The 21,613-nt window shown below is 43.2% G+C and overlaps 1 protein-coding gene across 3 annotated transcripts in view; it reads left to right on the top strand.

The window, feature by feature from the left end:
• The window catches only part of LOC136883239 (serine/threonine-protein kinase SIK2), a 566,180-nt gene that overhangs the window by 370,141 nt on the left and 174,426 nt on the right, over positions 1–21,613 (top strand). The gene's annotated exons all lie outside the window — the stretch shown is intronic.

The following is a 21,613-nucleotide window of genomic DNA, read 5'->3' as shown; positions in this document are numbered from 1 at the left end:
AGTGAATTTTTTATAGATTTCTTTGTTGACTTTGAGTTTTTGTAGATGTAGAAATATTCTTATTTGTATAATTTTAAGATTTAATTTGAGATTATTTAGTTTTCTTGTGGCAGGGAAGTAGCTGATCTTTTCAAGCAACTAATAAAAGTAAGTTAGGCGTCGCGATCAGTCCAGGGTGCCTAAAACTATGGACTCAACATTCTTCTGTCATTTTGTGCACCCTCATGCTCATGGCATCCAGAGTGTCACAGTTCATTTCTGCAACCCTAAAAGCTGTAGATTCGACACTAATATCGGTATGTGTACCATACAACCTCCCCTAGCGTAAGTCATGAAATGTTTCCAGTCATTCGACCGGGGCAGGAATGGAATTAATGAAACGCCCATCTAGCGGCGATGATGGGAACTGTTCCGGCTGCCGAACGCTGCCGCACTCCTCTGGGGCAAGGTTGAAACGAAATTATAGTGGAGAGTTTTGCTGGAATGGTGGTGGTGATTATTGTTTTAAGAGGACGTACAACTATATAACACCAGTGAGAGGGAAAGAATGGAAGAGATCCGACAGATATCGACCAAAGGAAGACAAGGGCCACGAAGGGCCTCCATACGTAATACCGTCGGGGTCGGAAAAGAACAAGAGTCGACCAAGGGAGGTCGGATAGGATAGATGAAAGTGAGGAGCCCGGCACAAGTAAGTGGAAGCGATGCCAGGACTCAGCTAAGGGCCACGTGGTCGCCAACTCACGCTCTAAAGTTCAGAGCCTCTGAGGCCCCTTTTAGTCGCCTCTTACGACAGGCAGGGGATGCCCCACAGGGGGAAGTCGTGGAGTGAGCCTGAGCCACGGAGGCTTTGGTTGACAGCTATAATGCAACATACACACGTTATGACGTTACGGCCAGGCGTAGAAATACTTTCTAATTGACATCGAGGTTTAAATGGAGGAAGCGGCAACTCACAGGATGATATGGGACTGTAAACCAATCAAACTGTGTCTTAGTAACTCAAAAATCAAACACAGCATGCTACTCACATAACCTGTGTGGATGTCAAGGTTTCTATTTTCCTAATATATGCTGAATCTGAAAACTGTAAGTGAACGAAGGTCCGCTTTAACTACAAAATCATTATCAATCAAGAAACACGTACAGCCCACGTTTCTGCGAGTATTTCTCTCTCAATTTTCAGGGCACCATACCTTATCCGGATCATATTGTTTTGCCTTTTCGCCGATCCCGTTCCATAAAGATTTCTCTTTTTCTTTCATTCTATCAGCAAGGTTAGGAAGAGATCGTTTCAAACACTTTGTGATTCCGAAGAATCTTCTTAAGTCATGAACATCTGAGGGAGGTCCAAGGATAACGATTGCCCGTGTTTTCTCTGGATCTAGACAACAGAAACCCAAGATAAACCCAGGAAAATATATTTTTCGTAACTGAGTTAATCCCAGTTTTTCAGGCGGCGTAATACCTGTTATTTTGTTTTAGTGAACAGTACAACGTCGCCAGTGTCTGCAATATGCTCTGAAATTTCTCGAAGGCCTAATTGATTCCAAGCATGAGTCGTCTGGATCCATTTGTGCCTCGCGATTTTTTTTTCCCGAGATGTAACTTTGAAAAGAAGTTTGAACCATTAAGTTAGGTGAATATCTCATCTAAATTAGTCGTTTGATGCCTCTCCCGTAACCTTGCCCTATTTGGTTGTCGCATATCAACATCTTTGCTATGAGCCTTGGACACAAGGATATGCGCATCTTTTCAATCTCAACACTCCTATAGTAACCTGAAAACACCTCTAACCACATCCGGAAACTCTTTTTGTCCCTGAAAATCTCATCGACTACATTTAAATTTAAAGAGTTGCTCAGCTACCTTTGTCCTTACGCTAGAGACAGTTCATATCCTTTAGTTGTCCAGATTGTTCCTGTTTAATAATGTTTACGGAAGAACCCATATCTACTATTTAATTTTGGAGCCATTAACCCTAACCTTGGCTTCCGGTAATTTACTTAGATTATTAGTTACATGAAACATGGAGTATCACTAGCTTCAATTTTATTAATTGTGGATTGGCTGGATTGATCCAAACTGGTCAAAATGTATTTCCTTTAGCAAGAGGCCAAGAACGTGAATGTGAGCTCAGCGATGAGATTGGTGCAGCGCGCCCGCCTATCTAATGTTTCTTATCAAGTTTACCGGCTTGTGTATTTCTCAGGCTTGCACCACGAACATCGCGGCAACGAGGGAATGTCTCGTTACAGGAGATTTCACATTTTGGCAATACGTTTGCAACAATCCACTCATTACGGATCATTTTTCCAGAAGCTCCCACTTGCAAAATGATTATGAGTCAATGCTTGAATTTTTATTGCATCTGATATCCCTTTGCAATGAGTGTAGAAGAGTTCGTTTTAAAAAATTACTAGACAGAACTTAATAGACGAAAAAAAGACTAAACATATTTCAAAACACCGAACAAAAACCATTGGTGTATTAATCGTCAATGGACAAAAGCAAATAAATGAAACAAAAGAAAGATGGGGCGCGGCTACGTCAAGCTGTTGGAAACCTCTACAGTTATTTTGTTCAAACAAGTGATGTACGGTAATTAGCTGATTTGAAGCTTTCCAATTGATGTGGTCCCGCGCCGTGCTGCCTGTAATCCTTCTAAATAACTATTTATCCTGAACTTTTTAAAACTCTGAATTGAAAATGTATTGGTTAGGAATTATCAAAAGTTAATTCAGCCACTAAAATAAGATTTCACGATTACTTAGCCATTTTCAATTTCGCAGGGCCAGTTTTGGTGTGAAAATGCTGGCAAATGGGCAAGAGTATTGCAAGTGTAATAAAGGCCACAAAAGAAGTGCATTCCGAGTAGCTCAAACATGTGAACGGGGACTGAATCGTGCGCGCTAGGTGAGTTGGCGGCCCACACGGTACTCCTCCACGTGCCTGGAGCCTGCGCCACGTCTCTGACGCAGCTGATGACGTCAATGCGGGTCACCTCGCTAAGGGTTGGGGCTGTCTTTCTACTACATTCATTGATTGTGTTTCGGACGATTTAAGGTCATCAAGTACCAACACTGAAGCAAGAACACGACACCTACAAGCTTATTACTAGACTCAGCTCGTACGGGTTTGCCACATGTACTCCACATTTTAGAATTATAAAATCAAAATCTACTTTTTCTTCACGAATTTGCCTTGGATTAAATGCAAATTACGGGCCATACTTCTTCACCAGTATGAAACAGTATCGTAGTCAAAAATGTTATTACAAGTCTAAACAATGAAGTACGTTAGCTGCTGTACCCGTGCTTCGCCACATTATCAGTAAGATTGAGCTCTTAACGTTATCCCGTAACCGTCACCAAACGTCTTTTTTAATGTGAAGACTGGGTTAGGAAATTTTCATTGTTATGGTAGAACCTCTTGCCTACCATCAGTCACAGTCAAGTTGGGGAGTTTTCGTTCTAATGGCAGACACTCGCTCTCCATGTGCCTTTTTTACATCCTCAGACTGGCTGGGTGTTTTCCCAACTGAAATCAACATAGGTCATTACAATGACGTCAGTAAGAGTGTCTCGATTAAAAGCAGTGTCATCATATGAAACACTCGATCAAGTGAAAAATCACACATTTGCTCAACGAAGAGTACTTCGCTGCCGATCTAACAGTCCAAAGTAGCAGAGCTGGAATGGCCAGGCCGCAGACAGCCGTAAACACTCCTGTGCCGTAATGCAATCACCGGGTCAGCGTAGGGATCGAACAGCTGGAATACTATGATGAACCAATGTGTGTCGTACCAGATGTAGAAAAAAATGTATGAGCCAGAAGAATGACATGTTAAAGGAGAGAGAGATGTAACTCCCCAGCTATTTCCCGCCAGTATTCAGTCAGGCTGTTATGCTCGGTACGCAGCAGTAATCCCATCTATCGGAGATGAGTGGCAGGATAAGAGACAAGGAACATCACAACAAACAATGGTCAGTGTAACGTTATTGTTGATGAATTTTACGAGCTTTCGATATTGTAGGCCTTCACATGTAGTTTTCTTCCGACTCTGAAATACCACTCTTATCATAGTCGGTACGGTAAAAAGGAATAAACCAAATGATCAGAAATTGTATTCTCTATAATTTTTGTTATGTAGTACAATAATATATAGGTATTTAAACTAGCATTTAATCCAGGGTGTCTCTTGTAATGCACGTGAAGTCCAGTCTGTTTCCAGTCATTCGACCGGGGCAAGAATGGAATGAATGAAGCCCCATCTGGCGGCGAGGGTACTCCCGTACAGAAATAACATTCTTTTTAAATTATGAGCAATGTTACAGACAAAACTCTTATTTAATATCTATCTATATCGGTATACTGAATGTTAGGGGTACACGTGCAGATATTTCTTGTAGCAATCGAGAATGATGTGTCGAACCAATATCTATCAATTTTTAAATAATTGTCGGAAGTTATTTTCGTGAGCAAAGGGATATGATGTTTTTATAGTAGTTAATATGCCACTTTGATGTGAAAGGATAGCTTTGCTTTGTGTATATGTGCATTCTGTCCAAGATAACAGCTGAAGCCTGGTGTTACTGGTTCAGATTACGTTACGTAACATTCTTCCCAAACCACTTCTATTTATTTACGAGCAGCCTATCCACGATAAATTGTTAGCATTTTGTTTCCGTTTCAAGATCTTCAGGAAGCCTCCGTGGCTCAGGCGGCAGCGCGTCGAGCTCTCGTCGCTGGATACCGTGGTTCAAATCCCGGTCACTGCATGTGACATTTGTGAAATGAAATGGCGTATGGCTTTTAGTGCCGGGAATGCCCAGTGACAAGTTCGGATCGCCAGGTGCAGGTCATTGCCCCAGAAGCTTCGGCAGCCGGCACATTTCCTATCCTCACTGCTAGATGGGGCTTCATTCATTCAATTTCTGACTCGGTCAAATGACTGTAAACAGGCTGTGGACTTCCATTTTCATGATCTTGAGACGCCCCTGGTCAGCGATCTCGGTTAATGGAGATCCCGGTGTTCTGTTGGTCATCAGTCCCATGCTCTAGTGAGTGTGGAAATGGCCTGATCATCTGTGTCGCTACGGGGTTTGTAAGATAGTGCGGTATTATAATTATTCGAGAGTAGAGTTAGGATAGCTACTCCAGGACATGAGGTATGCTACTATCCCCGAATTGCATTGCATACATGGAGAATGAATAAGGCAAAATCATGCTGGCGTATACGTAAACAACATTCCTTGCATCAAGGAAATAATGCATGGGATAGGATATCCAAAAGAGTAGTAATGAAAGTGAATTATTAAAGCACATCGAACGTTTTGTTTCAAACGGATAATGTACATGCTATTAAACTACATAAATTAACGTACCTACAGTTCATCCTTCCTAACGAAAAGAACATGTATAATGATAGAGTAAAGAATCATTAACTCATTGCTGCGTTTGCAGTGCTTATTAACCGCATCAAAATTCCTCAGACTTAACCCTGGCTCAGTCTGGTGGTATATTAACCTGCTCAAATACGTCAGATTTCTATCAGTAGACTTACTGGCACGTTAAATAATACATATGGGACAAGATTCCGGCACCTCGGAGTCTCCGAGAACCGTAACAAGTAGTGGGACGTAAGCAAATAATAATAATAATAATAATAATAATAATAATAATATATTATATTATATATTATTATATATTATATTATTATTATTATTATTATTAAAATTAAGGTATCCGTCACACTCAAACTTTGTAGCTCTTAATTTTTCAGAATACACATAAAAGAAAATAGTGAACTGTCAACAACTCTGAATTATTATCCGAATTTTTAATCATAACTTTGAACACGACTCCGAAATTACTTGAACATGTACTTCGAAGTTACCGTTCTGTTCCTTCACAGGAGGTGCTCGAAATGTCGTCCGTTAACTCGACGACCGACTTCCATGTGGTGACAGCATAAAACCCTCACCCACCTCCACACCTCCATGTCAGTTCTCACAGTTACGATCGCATCCCCAGTACGTCGTCTTACAGTACATTCATCTGCATTTCCACTTGGTACGCCAGGTCTTTGAGGTGCGTCCAGAAATAAAAATCTGGTGGATTAAACTCGGATGAACTCGATTGGCACCTGACAAACCCACCGATTGGGGAAACGGCGTTCTAGTGATCGAAGAGCATACATACTGAGGTGAGGAGGTGACCCTTCGTGCATGAGCCACATCCGCTTACGTATCTGTAGTGGTGCGTCGTCCAGAGAAAACTGCATAAAATGCCGTTAACTAGAACCAATCAGTCGTGCGGGCAGCTCTAATGGTCCAGGAACCAGATCTCCCAAATTTACAGCCTTAATATTTTCAGAAAACCTGTGCTGGAAATGACCTTGATGAATGGCATTGAGGGTCTTCTTCTGCTCATGTATGGGCATTATGAAAAATAATTATACCTCTCCCCGGTAAAGGATGCCTCATCTGTAGAGGCATGGTTTTTTCGCATTAACGTTAAACGCGACAAAAATATTTTGAAGCGACTTTGTGATATCTTTACGAATCATATGTTTCTGGTTAAGAAAATATGGATATTATGTTCGCGAATTAAAGCGAATTAAAGCGATAAGGCCATTTTAAAGCGAAATTCAATTATTTCCCGATAAGCGCGATATTACAGCGAAATCTGTAGTGAATAACGAACTTGACATTTTGTTTCAAGATTATGTATGAAAAGAAAAGAAAGAGCGAACAAAGATTCATCAACAGGAAAGATGTTATCATTAATGTTCTGGAAAATCTCTTTAAGAAATGGCTTCAAAGAAAACGGGTTGGGTCCAGGCTTCTTGCCAAACGAAATGTTTGGAATGTTGTTCTTGTGGGGGCTGGTAATCCCACCCCAGCCTGACTCCTCACGGCATTGTGCAATCCTGTAATCCCTAATGACGTTTACAAGCAGCACAATTGATTGGTGTATTTCGGCTTCGTGGTCAGGTAAAATTAAGAAAGTGATCACAGACAGTAGTGAAGATGGGTCGCTCGACAAGTGTTACGGTGCACAGCAGAGCTGAACAGTTTGCGAGTAAAGGTTTATACGTTTCGGAAAGCAATATTTTAATATATAGATTTTGTAATGTTCGTATCGAGTGGGAGAAAAGAGACACTGTCTCAAAACATTGTTTTAAAAATAAGGAACATCAGAACGTAAATTTAGCACTCCAACAGTGAAACTCCCATTAGATATGCAAAAGAAAGCTAAGAGTGAAACACGAAACAACAGCGATGCTACTCATGGAGAAGGTAGACGACCCTGCAGTCCGGAAATGGTATGTACCAGGTATATACAGTCCATCAATTAAACCTCCACAATCAACGATCAGTGATAGTAAGACTAGGGTTTCCAAGACCTCTTTCTGAGAAAGATTTTTCTTTTTTCTATTGGTTAGGATTTGTAGACCTTCCCACAGCCAGCCAACTAAGGAAACAATAATTAAATTTTGAAATTTCATTAAAGCGATACGGCAATGTCTATTTCGCGAAATAACACGAAAATAAGTATCCTTCTCGCGAAATCGTTCAAAAATTAATGCGAAAAAATCATGCCTCTACTCATCTGTAACCAACTCACTGTGCGGAATTCAGCTCTTGGTAGGTAATCCGCTTCTTGAAGATGCTCAACATTTTTTTTTTTTACAATTTCATAGGAAAGGACCAGGAATGGGAAAGAAGCAACCGTGGCCGTAATTAAGACGCGCTGCCGCCTGAGCTCCATCATTTGCCTGGTGTGAAAATGGAAACCTACGGAAAACCATCTTCAGGGCTGCTCACGGTGGGATTCGAATCCACTATCTCCCGAATGCAAGCTGATAACTACGTGCTGAACTTTTTGGTAGTACTGTGGATACAATAGCTGTTTACGCAGTGTACAATGAGCAGTCCAGTTAGATGTACCTCCTTGTCTTGCCAAGCTCCTTGTGCTTATAGTCGGTCCTTCTTGGACAAGTTTTCTTTTAAATCCTTCTTCCCGCCGAAGCTCCGAGGGATGGCGATGCGATCCACGGCACTCGATCCGAGAATGAAGCGATCTTGAGTCCCGGAGCCTCCGGCACACAGCGGTGAACGTTCGGCTATTGGAAATACGGTGGTTTGGACATCTTTGTCTATACAGCTCCGTAAACGAGGTGAATATCAGCTAATTCGGCACATGTAAATGTTTCCGTTATTTAATCAATTGGCTACAGTGATGTTGTTAGCCCACGAGTGCAAGACAGGCAGGACGAACTTGCCAGCAATAACAGTGGGGCAGGTAGCGTGGAATCTACATCCAGTGTCGAATTCACTTGTTCACGCACTACTGTTGAGTATAACCAAATACAGTAGAGACAATACACGACACTGAGCGAGATATCGAGGGACAGCTATTGGAGCTCACTCTAGCGGATAGACCTGAACGGTACTGATTCTCTCATAAGAGCACGTGTATTTTTGTGTGAAGTTTTTGGTGTTATTTATGCGTTTTCAGTGAGTTGACATAATTAAATAGTAGCGTGTGTCATTCCTTGATATCTCCTCTCAACATGAGGGGAAAGGTATGTGCTGTGTTTGGCTGCAGTAATTACGAAGTAGAGAAAAATGCGCGGTCGTTCTTCAGGTTCCCTCGTGACAAGAACATGTAAGTAATATTGTGTTTGCATATATATTCTTCCAGTGACAGAGATTTTTATAGTACTTCATAATCTTCTGACCTGCTCGACCCATGTTTTAACGGGCTTAAAATATAATACGCATATTTTATTGTATAGTGCAGCAGTTAACCTTCAATACCGATGTGTTGTTTTAGTTGTGATCTGTGGATTTTGAAATGTCACAGAAGCGATTTGGATAAAGTGTACAAGAAAGAAGGGACGTTACGCTTGTATAAGAATTATAAGATCTGTTCAGATCATTTCCAGGCCAGCGACTTTAGAAATCCTCGACAAGCCAAGGGTATGTTACATTTTTACTCTAATTGTACGTAAATATTCCTCAAAGCATCACTATCGACAACATTTTCATACTTTTCTTTCTTTATCCCTCTTCTCAGATTAAAGCCGGGATTTTATAGATTATCTTTCTGTTAGTAGGCTTCATGTTAGGAGGAAAATTGTCCAGCTATTAAATGTTAATTCGCCGGGCTGAGTGGCTCAGACGGTTGAGGCGCTGGCCTTCTGACTCCACCTTGGCAGGTTCGATCCTGGCTCAGTCCGGTGGTATTTGAAGGTGCTGAAATACGTCAGCCTCGCATAAGTAGATTTAGTAGCATGTAAAATAAGTCATGTGAGACAACATTCTGGCATTTCAGTGTTTCCGAAAACCGTGAAAGTAGTTAGTGGGACTTGAAACCTAGACCGGTTTACCGGGCGAGTTGGCCGTGCGCGTAGAGGCGCGCGGCTGTGAGCTTGCATCCGGGAGATACTAGGTTCGAATCCCACTATCGGCAGCCCTGAAGATGGTTTTCCGTGGTTTCCCATTTTCACACCAGGCAAATGCTGGGGCTGTACCTTAATTAAGGCCACGGCCGCTTCCTTCCAACTCCTAGCCCTTTCCTATCCCATCGTCGCCATAAGACCTATCTGTGTCGGTTTACGAGTACAGCATGACCTCGTCTCGCACGTGAGCTGTCATCCATCTTCCCCAGCGAAAAGGGGAGGAGCAACAACAACTCCTAACGACACGAGGACACCATGACATAACCAGCATATCCTACTACGGCAATTAGTACCTCGATAATAGGAAAACTAATAGGACAAGGTAAAACGTGCATGGTATGTGTTGTGAGATGTACTTTTCTTTACCGTCTAGCGAAATATCTGCACGTATACCCCTAACACTCTGTGTATATACATAATAATGCTATTTGTTTTACGTCCCACTAGCTACTTTTACGGTCGTCGGAGACGCCGAGGTGCCGGAATTTAGTCCCGCAGGAGTTCTTTTACGTGCCAGTAAATCTACCGACACGAGGCTCTCGTATTTGAGTACCTTCAAATATATATATATATATAAAATAAGAGTTTGGTATGACCGAGCTCGATAGCTGCAGTCGCTTAAGTGCGACCGGTATCCAGTGTCGGCAGCCCTGAAGATGGTTTTCCGTGGTTTCCTGCAGCCGGCCTCGGTTGTATGCTTATGATGAATGATTTTGTTTGTCCAACCTTTATGGGGTCCGGTGTGAGGGGAGATGAATTTGTCGTGGCGGCTTTTTATGACCGGATGCCCTTCCTGAGTTAATGAGATGAAATGAATGACATGACATAGGCCTATGACAGTAGGAAAGGAGAGGGAGAAACACGGTCCCGGCACATAGCCTACTCCTGTCCAATAGACCCAAGGCTTAACATCGCCGTCCGACGGACCAATCACCATCAACAGAGTCAGATGCCCTCACTCCGTCGCGGTCGTTTTTAATTTAATCAAGGCTTTTGCGCACAATCTTGTATACCACCACCTACCGGCTAACCCTAGTGTCACGAGCGACCACGAGGCGGGAGTAATTTGCTGATTAATGTGAGGCTGGACGAGACGAGAGACATGTCCAGCAGCACCGCTAAAATTACACCTCTCGCCCACAAGCCGCAAACATTCTGCAACCTTCTAAAAATAAGACACTTTTGAGCAGTTGGAAGACATTTTAAAATATCCTACCCCAAGTCATATGTTGTTCCGTGAGTCTTCATGGCCGATACATCCATTCTTCCGTCTGATTAGTTTTAACAGACTCGCTCGGCTTCCACCCTCCCGGAGCTAACTACATGGTCATCTGCGTCCACCTTTGTGCATTGCCGGCGTGTCAGTAAATTTCTTCGCCCAACGCACAGACTGATCTAAATATTTTCAAGACAATGACTTAAGCTTTATTGAAAAATACATGAATAGGACATGTTTTTCTAAATGCGATCATCCCATTTTGTGTAACTAGAATAAACAGTACATGTGGCTGCCTACGAGATAAAACTTCTAGTCTGGTGAATCAGCAGTAAAATTTGGTACCCATCAGTAAATATTATTAAAACCAGTTGCAGTTCGTGGCATTTGACTCTGTCAGGGCTGTGCCGCCATCTCCCCAGTCGGTCCAGTATTCACTGACCAGCACCGCGATACTTTTATAATAATAATAATAATAATAATAATAATAATAATAATAATAATCAGATGACACTGGCTCACTGATCACAATCACAAATGATAATAACGAAATTCATGAAAACAAATAAGCAGTGCACTCCCGAATTTCTCTTCCCTTGCTCAAATTTGAAAGCAGGAAAGCGTATTTAACAATTTGACCACCATACAAATAGTACCGTCACGTTATGATTACATTTTTTATCTTTACTGTAGTTTCTTTATAGAACTGAATTGTTTAAATAGTCAGTATAATGGACTTCATTGTTTTGTTTTAGAATTAATCTCTAACAACAATTAATGTAAGACGTGGGAGAAAAAGCCTGGGTACATTGTAAAGTGGTTGGCGATGTCGCTGAGGGCTCGGCCGTTCAGCGCTTACTCCCGCCTGCACTCTTCCTGCCCTGACAAGCACACATCGCCCTTCCAGGCTCCTCCCGCACACGAGCAAAGTGTGTGGACCTGCTGAGGGCTCCACCGTTCAGCGCTTACTCCCGCCTGCACTCTTCCTGCCCTGACAAGCACACATCGCCCTTCCAGGTTCCTCCCGCACACGAGCAAAGTGTGTGGACCTGCTGAGGGCTCGGCCGTTCAGCGCTTACTCCCGCCTGCACTCTTCCTGCCCTGACAAGCACACATCGCCCTTCCAGGCTCCTCCCGCACACGAGCAAAGTGTGTGGACCTGCTGAGGGCTCGGCCGTTCAGCGCTTACTCCCGCCTGCACTCTTCCTGCCCTGACAAGCACACATCGCCCTTCCAGGCTCCTCCCACACCCCGCACACGAGCAAAGTCTGTGGACCTGCTGAGGGCTCGGCCGTTCAGCGCTTACACCCGCCTGCACTCTTCCTGCCCTGACAAGCACACATCGCCCTTCCAGGTTCCTCCCGCACACGAGCAAAGTGTGTGGACCTGCTGAGGGCTCCACCGTTCAGCGCTTACTCCCGCCTGCACTCTTCCTGCCCTGACAAGCACACATCGCCCTTCCAGGTTCCTCCCGCACACGAGCAAAGTGTGTGGACCTGCTGAGGGCTCGGCCGTTCAGCGCTTACTCCCGCCTGCACTCTCCCTGCCCTGACAAGCACACATCGCCCTTCCAGGCTCCTCCCGCACACGAGCAAAGTGTGTGGACCTGCTGAGGGCTCGGCCGTTCAGCGCTTACTCCCGCCTGCACTCTCCCTGCCCTGACAAGCACACATCGCCCTTCCAGGCTCCTCCCACACCCCGCACACGAGCAAAGTGTGTGGACCTGCTGAGGGCTCCACCGTTCAGCGCTTACTCCCGCCTGCACTCTTCCTGCCCTGACAAGCACACATCGCCCTTCCAGGCTCCTCCCGCACACGAGCAAAGTGTGTGGACCTGCTGAGGGCTCGGCCGTTCAGCGCTTACTCCCGCCTGCACTCTCCCTGCCCTGACAAGCACACATCGCCCTTCCAGGCTCCTCCCACACCCCGCACACGAGCAAAGTGTGTGGACCTGCTGAGGGCTCGGCCGTTCAGCGCTTACTCCCGCCTGCACTCTTCCTGCCCTGACAAGCACACATCGCCCTTCCAGGCTCCTCCCACACCCCGCACACGAGCAAAGTGTGTGGACCTGCTGAGGGCTCGGCCGTTCAGCGCTTACTCCCGCCTGCACTCTTCCTGCCCTGACAAGCACACATCGCCCTTCCAGGCTCCTCCCACACCCCGCACACGAGCAAAGTGTGTGGACCTGCTGAGGGCTCGGCCGTTCAGCGCTTACTCCCGCCTGTACTCTTCCTGCCCTGACAAGCACACATCGCCCTTCCAGGTTCCTCCCGCACACGAGCAAAGTGTGTGGACCTGCTGAGGGCTCGGCCGTTCAGCGCTTACTCCCGCCTGCACTCTCCCTGCCCTGACAAGCACACATCGCCCTTCCAGGCTCCTCCCGCACACGAGCAAAGTGTGTGGACCTGCTGAGGGCTCGGCCGTTCAGCGCTTACTCCCGCCTGCACTCTTCCTGCCCTGACAAGCACACATCGCCCTTCCAGGCTCCTCCCGCACACGAGCAAAGTGTGTGGACCTGCTGAGGGCTCGGCCGTTCAGCGCTTACTCCCGCCTGTACTCTTCCTGCCCTGACAAGCACACATCGCCCTTCCAGGCTCCTCCCGCACACGAGCAAAGTGTGTGGACCTGCTGAGGGCTCCACCGTTCAGCGCTACTCCCGCCTGCACTCTTCCTGCCCTGACAAGCACACATCGCCCTTCCAGGCTCCTCCCGCACACGAGCAAAGTGTGTGGACCTGCTGAGGGCTCGGCCGTTCAGCGCTTACTCCTGCCTGCACTCTTCCTGCCCTGACAAGCACACATCGCCCTTCCAGGCTCCTCCCGCACACGAGCAAAGTCTGTGGACCTGCTGAAGGCTCTCCTGCCACAGTCCGAGCGCCTCACGACTAAAGAGAAAACATCGTGCTTGCTGGACAGCAGTCTTTGCCATTTTCTTGAAAACAGGAAAGCAAAATGTTACAGCGGAAATAATGACAGCATTGTATAACTGAATATCGCACCATATACGTTCGACTTCGCTACATTTCTCCGTCTCTTTATGCAATCAATTACAGAGCGAAATAACGTTGAATGTTTTTTAAAAAGCCGGTGGGGCACGAACCGCCACTGATTAAAACATAGATACATAGGCGCATAATGTCGTTTTAAAAAGGCATTAAAATGCTAGATATACATATATATCATGTACATTGCTCAAAATAACGTTCTGTATCGGTCATGGAAATGCACTTAATTTCCATCATTTATCTCTGTAGGCGCATCACGAGAAAATGGCTCAAGAGAATCGGATGAAAATCGGTATATAAAGTCGGGGAATGAGTCACTACAATCTACGCTATAAATAATTTTATTCACGCTGAGTGAAATGGTAGTTTAGGGGAAGGTCTGAAATCGAATTCTCAAAAATGTATGCAATTAGTGGTCCTATCGATAAATACTGCACAACAAAATATATAGAAAATTAAATTGCTGATCATTTATGTCTTCTACATTTTTTCTTTTTGCTATTGGCTTTACGTCGCACCGACACAGATAGGTCTTATGGCGACGTTGGCATAGGAAAGGCCTAGGAGTTGGAAAGAAGCGGCCGTGGCCTTAAGTAAGGTACAGCCCCAGCATTTGCCTGGTGCGAAAATGAGAAACCACAGAACACCATCTTCAGGGCTGCCGACAGTGGAATTCAAACCCACTATCTCCCGGATGCAAACTCACAGCCGCGCGCCTGTAACCACACGGCCAACTCGCCCGGTTTCTACATTTTTACCGTACCGGTTTTGATAACAGAGATATTCATGAACTTTAATTTTTGATGCTAAGTCCTTATTGACACCGAGCCACGAGAAAATGGGTGAACGGAATTTAATGAAAATCGGCATGTAAGGTCAGGGAATAAGGAACTACAGTATTCACCGTGGATTAAATGGTACGGTAGTTTAATTTTTTTTAAACACCTATGTTATTGGTCCTGTTGAAAAGTACTACATAAGGTAACAAAAGTGATAGAGAATACAATTTCCGATCATTTATGTTTTATTCAGTTTTACCGTACCGACTATGATAAAAGTTATGGTGGTGGCGATTACTGTTCTAAGAGGAAGTACAACTAGGGAATCATTCTCTGTATAACACTAATCAGAGAGAAAATCATAAAGCGCTCGACACTTCAAAATATGGAAGTATCGGCCTAAGGGTCACAAGGGCATGAAATTGAAAGACTCCCTAGGCCTCCATACGTAAAACTTTCCGCGTCAGAAAAGATCAAGAGTTGACCAAGGGAGATGGTAAAGCAACAATCGGGAGACCCTTTACGTAGGGTCCCTAACATCACAGAGTCGGAATGTGAAACTGATCAACAATAACATTATATTGACCATTGTTCTCTGTGATGTGCTTTGTCTCTTCCACTACCACTCATGTCTGATAGTTGGGATTAGTCTACTGCTACGTGTCGAGTAAAACAGCCTACGTGAATATTGGCAGGAAATAACTGGGGAGTTAGATCACTTTTTTTTTTTTTTAGCATGCCATTCCTCTGGTCCATACATTTTCGGATAACTATTGGTACATAACACACTGGTTCATTCCAGCTGTTCAATCGCCACTCTGACTGAGAGCAACGTTAACGGAACACGGCAGGGGAGCGGCCTGCACCTCACCTAAGAAGGCAAATAAACACATTTCCAGTCGTTTCAAAATAAATCATAATACATTGCCATTAAATACATTTAGCCCTAATTAAGGATCATATCTCTTAAATAATAATAATAATAATAATAATAATAATAATAATAATAATAATAATAATAATAATAATAATATACATATATACATACATTATCATTATAGACTGTTATACTTTTCAGCGTTCAGTCTGCAAGCCTCTGTGAATTAACTAAACGTCGCCACAATCCTCTATTTGCAACTAGTGTTGTGGCCTCATTTAGTTCTGTACCCCTTAACTTTAAATCATTATAAACTGAGTCTAACCATCGTCGTCTTGGTCTCCCTCTACTTCTCTTACCCTCCATAACAGAGTCCATTATTCTCCCAGGTAACCTATCCTCCTCCATTCGCCTCACATGACCCCACCACTGAAGCCGGTTTATGCGTACAGCTTCATCCATCGAGTTCATTCCTAAATTAGCCTTTATCTCCTCATTCCGAGTACCCTCCTGCCATTGTTCCCACCTGTTTGTACCAGCAATCATTCTTGCTACTTTCATGTCTGTTACTTCTAACTTATGAATAAGATATCCTGAGTCCACCCAGCTTTCGCTCCCGTAAAGCAAAGTTGATCTGAAAAAAGACTGATGTAAAGATAGTTTCGTCTGGGAGCTGACTTCCTTCTTACAGAATACTGCTGATCGCAACTGCGAGCTCACTGCGTTAGCTTTACGACACCTTGATTCAATCTCACTTACCATATTACCGTCCTGGGAGAACACACAACCTAAATACTTGAAATTATCGACCTGTTCTAGCTTTGTATCACCGATCTGCCATTCAGTTCTCTTGGATTTCCTACCTACTGACATCAGTTTAGTCTTCGAGAGGCTAATTTTCATACCATACTCATTGCACCTATTTTCAAGTTCCAAGATATTAGACTGTAGGCTTTCAGCACAGTCTGCCTTTAAGACCAAGTCGTCAGCATAGGCCAGACTGCTTACAACATTTCCACCTAACTGAATCCCTCCCTGCTATTTTATACCTTTCAGCAGATGATCCATGTAAACTACGAACAGCAAAGGTGAAAGATTGCAGCCTTGTCTAACTCCTGTAAGTACCCTGAATCAAGAACTCATTCTATCATTAATTCTCACTGAAGCCCAATTGTCAACATAAATGCCTTTGATTGATTTTAATAATCTACCTTTAATTCCATAGTCCCCCAGTATAGTGAACATCTTCTCCCTCAGTACCCTGTCATATCCTTTCTCTGCATCTACGAAACATAAACACAACTGCCTATTCCTCTCGTAGCATTTTTCAATTACCTGGCGCATACTGAAAATCTGATCCTGACAGCCTCTCTGTGGTCTGAAATCACACTGGTTTTCATCCAACTTCCTCTCAACGAGTGATTGCACCCTCCCTTCCAAGATGCCAGTGAATACTTTGCCTGGTATACTAATCAATGAGATACCTCGATAGTTGTTGCAATCCTTCCTGTTCCCTTGCTTATAGATAGGTGCAATTACTGCTTTTGTCCAATCTGAAGGTACCTTACCAACACTCCATGCTAATTTTACTACTCTATGAAGCCATTTCATCCCTGCCTTCCCACTATACTTCACCATTTCAGGTCTAATTTCATCTATTCCTGCTGCTTTATGACAATGGAGTTTATTTACCATCCTTTCCACTTCCTCAAGCATAATTTCACCAACATCATTTTCCTCCTCCCCACGAGCTTGGCTGTTTGCAACACCACCAGGATGATTTCCTTTTACATTGAGAAGATGTTCAAAATATTCCCTTCAGCTCTCCAGTCATTCCCTGGGATCTATTGTGAGTTCACCTGAATTACTCAAAACACTGTTCATTTCCTTTTTCCCACCCTTCCTAAGATTCTTTATTACTGTCCAGAAAGGTTTCCCTGTCGCTTGACCAAGTCTTTCCAGATTATTACCAACATCTTCCCTCAATTTCTTTTTGGATTCAACAACTATTTGTTTCGCTCTGATTCTTTCATCTACGTACAATTCCCTATCTGCATCGCCCCTTGTTTGGAGCAATTTCTGATAAGCCTTCTTTTTACGTTTACAAGCTGCTCTCACTTCATCATTCCACCAAGATGTTCGCTTTTTCCCGTCTTTACACACAGTTGTTCCTAGGCATTCCCTTGCTGTTTCTACTACAGCATCCCTGTATACCACCCATTCTCTTTCTATATCCTGAACCTGCTTACTGTCTACTGTTCGAAAGTTCTCATTAATCATATCCATGTACTTCTGTCTAATGTTCTTGTCCTGGAGATTTTCTACCCTTTTTCGTTTGCAGACAGACTTCACTTTGTCTACCCTAGGCCTAGAGATACTTAGTTCACTACAGATCAGGTAGTGGTCTGAATCATCGAAAAATCCCTGGAAAACTCGTACATTCCTAACAGATTTCCTGAATTTGAAGTCGGTTAAGATATAGTCTATTACGGATCTGGTATCCCTAGCCTCCCATGTGTAGCAGTGAATAGCCTTATGCTTGAAGAATGTATTCGTAACTGCTAAACCCATACTAGCACAGAAGTCCAACAAACGCTTCCCATTCCCATTAGCTTCCATATCATCCCCCACATTTACCAATCACCCTTTCGTATCCTTCAGTTCTATTCCCAACTCTCGCATTGAAATCGCCCATTAGCAGTATTCTATCCTTGCTGTTGACCCTGACCACAATGTCACTCAATGCTTCATAAAACTTGTCAACTTCATCCTCATCTGCACCCTCACATGGTGAATACACAGACACAATTCTTGTCCTAATTCCTCCAACTGCCAAATCTACCCACATCATTCGCTCATTTACGTGCCTAACAGACACTATGTTGCGTGCAATGGTATTCCTGATAAAGAGCCCTACCCCAGACTCTGCCCTTCCCTTTCTAACACCCGTCAAGTACACTTCATAATCTCCTATCTCTTCCTCGTTATCTCCCCTCACCCGAATATCACTTACTTCTAGCACATCCAGATGCATCCCCTTTGCTGACCCAGCCAGTTCTACTTTCCTTCTTCCATAAGCCCCTTTAATATTGATAGCTCCCCATCGAATTCCATTTCGTTCGCCAAGTTGTTTCCAAGTAGTCCCTCGCCTGTCAAATGGGGGTGGGACTCCATTACTCCCATAGGTCCGAGGCTTGCTTAAAATGTTCTGAGCTCGGTAAATTCATGAAGCAGGATGCTACCCTACTTGCACATAGTCCAAGTGAGGATCTCTCTTCTAACGGGTTATGGACCACCGGTGAATTGTATAGTCCTAGCCGCCTGAGCACAAGGAGGGCCATGACTCAGAATATGTCCGAGATGCCCACTCCCGTTCCATAGCAACTGGTATCCCGACTCTCAGGACCACTTACAAGGCCACTCAGCCGTTGCCCATGGTTCATGAACTAGGACGTGACTACAGTAACCCACACCATAATAATAATAATAATAATAATAATAATAATAATAATAATAATAATAATAATAATAATAATAATAATAATAATCTCTCCATCAATGCGAAACTAAGACATTATGATGCTGTGGTAAAACCAGTGATTCTGTATGGGGTGGAAACAGCAACACTAACGAACCTGGAAAAACTACTAAAGATTGAAAGGAGAATATTGAGGATGATTTACGGCCCAAGGGTGGTAGAGGGAAACTACAGATTACGCTCAAATAAGGAGATATACAAAATAACAGAAGACCTGGAAACAACAATAAGGAAAAGACGGTTGCGATTCTATGGACACATGGTCAGAATGGATCCAACAAGGTTAAATAAACAAATTTTTAATAAAATATACTACTTGAAGAGCCAGGGGGGATATGCCAAACAGATGAAGGAAGAACTCAAGAGGTTAGGAATTGCAGATGAAGAATGTCGTGATAGAGACCAATTCAGGAAAAGACTTTCCAACATAAAAGTTCTGGTTGAAGAAAAGAAAGAGCACAGAGGGGGAAGATGGACTGAAGAGAGAAGAGCGCAACATTCTGAAAGAATGAAGGCACTGTGGAGAAAGAGGAAGGAAGAAGGGATGATTAGAAGGAAGTGAAGTGGTATTGGCGTGGTCCTAAGTTTGGCCGGTTCGCAAGAAAGAAAGAAAGAAAGAAAGAAAGAAAGAAAGAAAGAAAGAATAATAATAATAATAATAATAATAATAATAATAATAATAATAATAATAATAATAATAATAATAATAATAATAACACAATGGCGAAGCATGCTAGTATCCACTGTTACCATTGGTAACAATTTGAAACTATAAAAATGGAAATTTCTTTAATATTTAATATCTTTGTTTCTTCGCCTGGAAGTGTCGCGAGAACTCTATTGCAGCAGTTTGCCACTGTCAAAGCTGTGCGAGAGGCTGTTACCACTCAATACAGTGGTTACACTTTGAATCTCTTCTAACAGCTGGGCGAGTGTTGCAGTACTGCACCTGCGCCAAGCAAGGCCCTTTTCCCCTCGACACTGGGATGTATCCTACTACGTTCTCCGCTCGTGTTACCACAGTGGAAAGTGGAAACAGACGCTTATAATGTCGGTGCTGAGCTGCTTCATCCGTTCGTTCTGCCGTGCTCAACAGTACATTTTAATATTATTGTTTTCTATTATAATACGATGTGACTTTTCTTGTAAAAGTGTGCATTTATATTTAATTTATGTTAGGTAAGGATAGGACTGCACAACATCAAAATGAGCAAGAATAAGTGAGTTGGCGGGCCCACAAATGAACACGCCAAACTTTGGAAGAAAAGAGAAAAAGGTAGACCCACGCCTTCTCTTAAAAATTTAGTCAAAGAATCGAAAAGAACAGTAGGTACGATATTTTTACGACTCGTGGTACATTGTGCTGTTGGGCATGTATTCTATTTTCCTCAGAAAATGCTTGGAATAAGGATGGTGTGGACAGTTTAGATAGTTTCAGAGTTTTAAACAGCACACATCAACGCTGTTGCCGATGTGATTCAGTTTCGAAGGTCCAGAATAGAGTACAGCTTACAGAAAGAAAATAAGCTATAACAGATATACAGTATTGTTTATGAGTGCATGAGTAGCCTGTCATATGTTTTTCATGAAGTGAACTATTTTCAATTGGTGCTTAATCGAGACTCCTAATCTCTATGATTTTGATGCTCGCTAGTGTTCAATATATTATGTGCCATGTTATCTTATACAAAACTAATATCAATGATCAACGACATCTGTACTGCTCAATCAATCAATACTGATCTGCATTTAGGGCAGTCGCCCAGGTGGCAGATTCCCTATCTGTTGCTTTCCTAGCCTTTTCCGAAATGATTTCAAAGAAATTGGAAATTTATTGAACATCTCCCTTGGTAAGTTATTCCAATCCCTAACTCCCCTTCCTATAAATGAATATTTGCCCCAGTTTGTCCTCTTGAATTCCAACTTTATCTTCATATCGTGATCTTTCCTACTTTTATAAACGCCATTCAAACCTATTCGTCTACTAATGTCATTCCACGCCATCTCTCCGCTGACAGCTCGGAACGTACCACTTATAATACCAATATAAATGGTCCATTATTGGACATTATAAATTTTCCAGCTAGCTCATTCTTGGTTGCCAGCGTTTCGCCCTCGTGTGAAGAATGAGCTAGCTGGAAAATTTATAATGTCCAATAACGGACCATTTATATTGGTATTATAAATTTGCTCATTCAGGACAAATATTTCAGATTCCCTATGGGAATCAACATCTATATCATCTGATGGCCAAGCAGGCATCAATTTTTAGTGATGAGACAAAGTCTCTTAGTGCATTGGTACTGCCGGTGGCTCCAGTTAGCCTACGCAGTGGCCTCCACGGTATGCACTAGCCAGCGTATTGGTAGGTGTGCTAGGTACCAACTGATGAGCCCACCCTAGCACACGAGGGCGAAACGCTGGCAACCAAGAATGAGCTAGCTGGAAAATTTATAATGTCCAATAACGGACCATTTATATTGGTATTATAAATTTGCTCATTCAGGACAAATATTTCAGATTCCCTATGGGAATCAACATCTATATCACATACCACTTAGTCGAGCAGCTCTTCTTCTTTCTCTCAATTCTTCCCAACCCAAACATTGCAACATTTTTGTAACGCTACTCTTTTGTCGGAAATCACCCAGAACAAATCGAGCTGCTTTTCTTTGGATTTTTTCCAGTTCTTGAATCAGGTAATCCTGGTGAGGGTCTGATACACTGG

Source organism: Anabrus simplex, chromosome 11, assembly GCF_040414725.1.
Source record: "Anabrus simplex isolate iqAnaSimp1 chromosome 11, ASM4041472v1, whole genome shotgun sequence".
Lineage (NCBI taxonomy): Eukaryota > Metazoa > Arthropoda > Insecta > Orthoptera > Tettigoniidae > Anabrus > Anabrus simplex.
The sequence above is the reverse complement of the archived record's forward strand: the minus strand, read 5'-3'. Positions and strand labels throughout refer to the sequence as shown.